This window comes from Apium graveolens, chromosome 6, assembly GCF_009905375.1.
Source record: "Apium graveolens cultivar Ventura chromosome 6, ASM990537v1, whole genome shotgun sequence".
Classification (NCBI taxonomy): Eukaryota; Viridiplantae; Streptophyta; class Magnoliopsida; order Apiales; family Apiaceae; genus Apium; species Apium graveolens.
This window is the reverse complement of record NC_133652.1, coordinates 211534694-211540456: the sequence shown is the minus strand read 5'-3', so window position 1 is coordinate 211540456 and position 5763 is coordinate 211534694. Positions and strand designations below refer to the sequence as shown.

Sequence of the window (5763 nt, the reverse complement as noted above, 5' to 3'; positions counted from 1 at the left end):
GACATGTTATTTGCAAACATGTTATTCCAGTAAGGTATGCTAAATGGCATTTGAGGCATACTAAATGAAGCATAATAAGGATTAGGTGCAAATGGCATATTAGCAAATTGTGCATTTATATTCTGAGCAGGCATAGCATTCATAGGCATTACAGACATGGCAATCATGTTGGAAAAAGAAGAAGGTGCAGACATGGGAGTAGGCATAGCAATCTTGCAATTAATAGACAAGTGATTAACACTACCGCACTTAATACAGATTTTTCTTGGTGCATATTTATCAGGTGTGTAGTTGTTATGTTTGTTAATCCCTACCTTCTCATTTCTATTGTTTTTCCTTTTAGATTCTATTTTAACGTTAATCTTTTCCAGTCTGTCATTCAATTGCTTGATAGACAACATTAGCTTTTTTTTCTAACTTGATTTGATTCTCCTGGAATAAAGTTTTTAGAAACTGATCCATATTTCTCATTCAATTTAACTAACTTAGCTTTGCTATCTGGTTTACTCACAACTGACAGATGTGGCTCCTTGTCTCTCGACGAATAATCCTTTTGATTATCCGACGGATGATTTTCATCATCCGTCGAGTCCACATCTGTAAAGAGTCCTTCAACCAGATTGGAATCAAGCTTATCTTTGCTCTTCTTCCAAGCTGCATCACAAAAGGATTCTATACCTTGACCTTTAGTAATTTGAGCATGAACATCTCTAGATGATTTCCATGCTTTAATTACTTCCTATTCTCGTTCAAGTTGCTTTATTAAAATCTCCTCTTTCTTTAAGGATTATGTAAGTTCATCCTTAGCAACCTTGCATTCTAATTTCAATTTTTCAAACTCCATAAATTTAGACTCTAGCACATTATTCCTCTCACTTAAAAACAAATTGTTTTCTTTATGTTTAGTATTTTCCTTGGTGAGGGACTTAAGTGTAACACGCAGGTGATATAACTCAGTAGACATGTCATTTATTGCATCATTCCACTCAGTTTTAGACAAATGAGCTAGATTGGTTGTGATTATCTGATTGCTTGATGAACTTGTTTATGTTTCATCTGACTTGGCCATTAGGGCTAGATTGACATAATTGATTTCTTCATCTTCATCCAGTCCATCTGCAGCCCAGTCATTCTCCTGTGTGATGAAAGCCCTTTCCTTTTTCTTGAGCAACTCAAAGTATTTATGCTTATAATCAACAGGCTCAAACTTCTTTTTGCTGGAATCAGACTTTCTACACTCACTAGCAAAATGACCTGTCAAGCCACATTTGAAACATTTGAATTTTGACTTATCAACCATGTTTCTGTTTGGCTTGGCTGCTCCAAAATTCTTCTTGAATTTGAGCTTGCCAAATCTCCTGGATAAGAATGCTAAATGCTCATCAATATCATCCATGTCATCTTGGCTCAACTGTTCTTCATTTTCAGCTACCAACCCTTTACCCTTACTTTCATAGACCTTTGATGTAGATTCGGCAGCTTCCAACTTCACCTCTTTCTCTTTCTCTAGTTCAGCAACTAGTGCAATGGATCTTCCCTTCTTTCTTCCTTTCTCCATCCTTTCATCTTTCTCTATTTCAAGCTCATAGGTTTTTAGGATGCCTTACAGTCTTTCCAAGGTGAATTCCTTGTAATCTTGTGAATTTCTCAATGAGACTGTCATTGGCTTCCACTCCTTTGGGAGAGATCTAAGGAACTTGAGGTTAGAGTCTTTTGTCTGATAGACTCTTCCATGCAGTTTTAGAGCATCCAGTAGTTTCTGAAATCTACTAAAAATATCAGTGACTGACTCACTTTCTTCACAGTGAAAATGCTTATATTGGTGAATCAAGAGTTGCATATTGTTCTCCCTTACTTGCAAAGTACCATCACAAATAATCTGTATTGTGTCTCAAACCTCTTTGATTGTTTTACAGTTAATGATGTTATCAAACATATCACCATCAATACCATTAAACAGTATTTTCATGGCCTTCTTATCTTTCCTGACTTGTTCAATGTCTCGACCAGACCATTCATGCCTAGGTTTTGGAACTGATGGTTCATTCCCTGTAGCATCTCTCACAGGGACATGAGGACCTCTTTCAATGCAGTCCATAAAAGCTTCATCTTGACAAAGAAGATGTAGGTGCATCTTCACCTTCCAGTGGTGATAGTTGTCTTTATCTAGAAATGGAATTTTAACTCCAACATCCTTTTTGTTCATCTTGTTAATTGTTGTGATCTTTACACTCTTTGTACTTCAAGAGCTTGCTCTAATACTAATTATTATTCCCTAACAATACAACAAGAATTACAGAAGGGGGGTTGAATGTAATTCTGACTACTTTAGAGATTTTAAAAATGTTCTAACTTAATATATATAACAGTGTTTAATAGAAATCAAAACACTAAGTAATAAAATACAAGCTTTAAAACTTTCTGGTGGATTTGAAAGTATCCACCAGCTATATATATATATATATATATATGGTAAAGTTCTATGGAGTCCACCTTTAATTGGAGTCCTCGGAGTCCATATATGTTCTGCAAGTAAAATATAGCTTAAAATATTGCAAAACATATTATTTTTCGACAAACATCACTATTCTATCAAAAATCTTGTAGATTGCATACATTTTACAAGCAGAACATTGCAAAAATATATATTCTACAAAACATGTTTAGTTTGCAGAACATAAATGTTCATGTTGCAGAACATATTGCAGAATATACATATTGTACCGTAAATATATGAGATTTGCATGATTTTGTTGAAGTTATGCTATTTGTGTAACATGTTTTGCAAAATAACACGTTTTACAATATATTTTATTTGCAGAACGTAGATGGACTCCGAGGACTCCGATAAAAAGGTGGACTCCATAGAACTCAGCCCATATATATATATATATATATATATATATCAGATTGAGAACTCTGTGATGCTTTGAATAGTACACAGCTGCTTTACAAGTGAACAAACAAACTACAGAGAAATTCTTAACAAGTATAGCTTTATCTATCTCTCTGAAAAATGTGCTTACTTTGTTAATTGTTCTACTTGCTACACTTGGTTTATATATAACCAAGTTATATGAAAGTAAGATAATAAGTAGATTTTATATCTACTTGGAACGCTTCATTTCAGGCTTAAGTTGGTGTTTTTGACTCAAGTTGGTATTTTTGATGTGTTTTTGTGTTTGTGCATTTCAGGCATCAGTTAAAGGAAGAAAGAAGGTTTTCAAAGAATTATGTTGAAAAAATATCAGAATTGGAAGTCTATGCTATTCTCAAGTTGTAGAGAATCTCGTTAGCTTCGCGTGGGCAGTTGAATCGCCTAATTTTGACGAGCAGAACTCAAGATACGACCAAAAGAAGAAATGTCAGAATTTTTTAGAAGGTCGACGCGGCCACGCCAAACCCAGCGCGCCCGCGCCGCTGAAACACTATTCCAGCGCGGTCGCGCCCGAGAACAGCGCGCCCGCGCCCGGTTTCTGCCCAGAATCCTGATTTAAGTCGAAATTGAAGATTTTGAGAGTCCTGTTCATCCTGGAGCCTATATATACCAATAAAAAGACGTTTTTAACACCAAGGAGACCTGGGAGAGCAATGAGAAGACCTAGACCTAGAGAGCACGAGAAAGCTACGGAGAAGAAGACTTTTATTTTCTCTGATTTAGGCGATACTTCGATGCTTGTTTTCGATTTGTCTTTGAACCCTAGTACTCTTATATTGTTTATTATCATGCTTTCATTGGAACCCATGGTGATGATGAGTTCGATTATGAACTAATCGTTATCGTGGGGTTCTAACGGATTTATTTATGGATTTCTTTAGTTAAATTGTATCGATACCTTAGTGTGTGGTGATTGTATGATAACCTAGTATTGGTTGTGCTTATTTGTCTTCTGTGCGTAGCTAACATATAACATAGCATGTTAATCTCTATTGAAGCGACAGTGAATTTAGAGATTTAGAACTTGCCATGCTAGCATAGGTTCATGTGTTATTGTTATATATGATTCGTAGGTAATTTTAACCATCTTACTTGCCCAATGTAATCACGATAGATAACTTGCGCATTAAACCGTTATGTTTTCAATTCTTATAGACATATAAGGATTAAGCATAATTGTTATCTATTCAACTTCTATCTCTTTTGTGGATGCTTGGTAGTAGGGTATTCGTACAACGAAAGTTGGCGTTTACTAGTTTTGTGTTATCTGATTAGTGTCATCACCATTACATGCTAAGGTTAAGAACAATGACTTTAAATGAAGTAGTAATGAAGTGAGAATCCCATATTATCCTCATATATTTAGTTCAATCACTTTTATTCTTAGTTAATTGTATGTTAGTTTGATCTTAGTTATAAACAACTCAACTTGTTACTGTCTTAGCATTGAGCGATAGCCATACCATTGCTGCATAGGTGCATAAATTGAACTTAACCTAAACCAGTCTCTGTGGGAACGAATCTGATTTAAAACTTATACTACTTGCGAACGCATATTCTTGCGTGAAATTTAGCGCGTGTCTTCGCCCTAACAAGTTTTTGGCACCGCTGCTGGGGTTTCGGTGTTAAATTTTAGATTATGTGCTTGTTATCAGTGGTCATTAAAGTTCACTGACTCGGATTCTTTTACTTTCACGGTTTATTTGTTTATGTTTCAGGTACTCATTACAATGAGAGATCCAGCAGCACGAACGAAAGCCTAGGTGGATTTTTCTCAACCCATGATCAATGACATTCAATCTAGCATTGTCAGGCCAGCTATCACAGCTAATATCTTTGAGATCAATCCTGGCATAATTCAATGGGTGCAGAATTCAATCCAGTTTGGGGGTTCTCCAACGGAAGATCCCAATATGCACATTAAAGATTTCATTGAGATCTGCGACACCTTCAAGTTCAACAGTGTTTCTGAAGATGCCGTGAAGCTGAGACTATTCCCATTTTCTCTGAGGGACAAGGCTAAGAGCTGGTTACACTCTCTACCAGCTGGTTTCATTGCTACTTGGGAAGATCTTGCTCAAAAGTTTCTCACTAAATTCTTCCATATGGCGAAGACAGCTGCAATCAGGAATGCTCTTACTCAATTTGCGCAGCAATTAGGAGAATCTTTATATGAAACTTGGGAGCGCTACAAGGAGATGCTTAGGAAGTGTCCTCATTATGGAATGCCTGATTGGATGATCATCAATTGTTTTTTAATGGCTTGGGAGCACGGTCCAGACCCATGCTCGATACAGCATCAGGTGGAGCCTTATGGGCTAAGAGCTACGATGAAGCTTATGATCTAATTGAACTGATGGCTGCTAATGAATATCACTATCCAACCCATAGATTGCCATAGAGCAAGGTAGCAGGAATTCTTGAAGTGGATACAGCTACGGCTATCACTGCTCAACTAAGGGCATTGTCTATGAAGATCGATTCTCTGGCTAACTATGGTGTTAATCAGATAACCAGAGTTTGTGAGCTGTGTGCAGGTTCTCATGCGACGGAGCAATGCGCTATATCCAGTGAATCAGCTCAGTTTGGGAGCAACTTTCAGAGATCGCGGCAACCAGTTACAGACACTTATCATCTTGACAACTGGAATCATCCTAACTTCAGCTGGAGCAACAATCAGAATGCGGTACAACAGCCTTATCAGCAGTTTGGATCCAATCAATTCAACCCTCCTGGTTTTCAGCAACAATTTGTACCAAGACAACAACTCCAACTTCAACAACAAACTCATGATGCAAGTCAATTATCGAATGAAAAATCTGAAT

General features: G+C 36.8%; 1 non-coding gene across 1 annotated transcript; it reads right to left on the bottom strand.

Annotated features, from left to right (window-relative positions):
* Positions 1–5058: 5058 nt before the first annotated feature.
* LOC141669088 (small nucleolar RNA R71) lies at positions 5059–5165 on the bottom strand. The gene has a single exon (XR_012553384.1). It is a non-coding gene; the product is annotated as a small nucleolar RNA R71 (small nucleolar RNA).
* Positions 5166–5763: the final 598 nt, after the last annotated feature.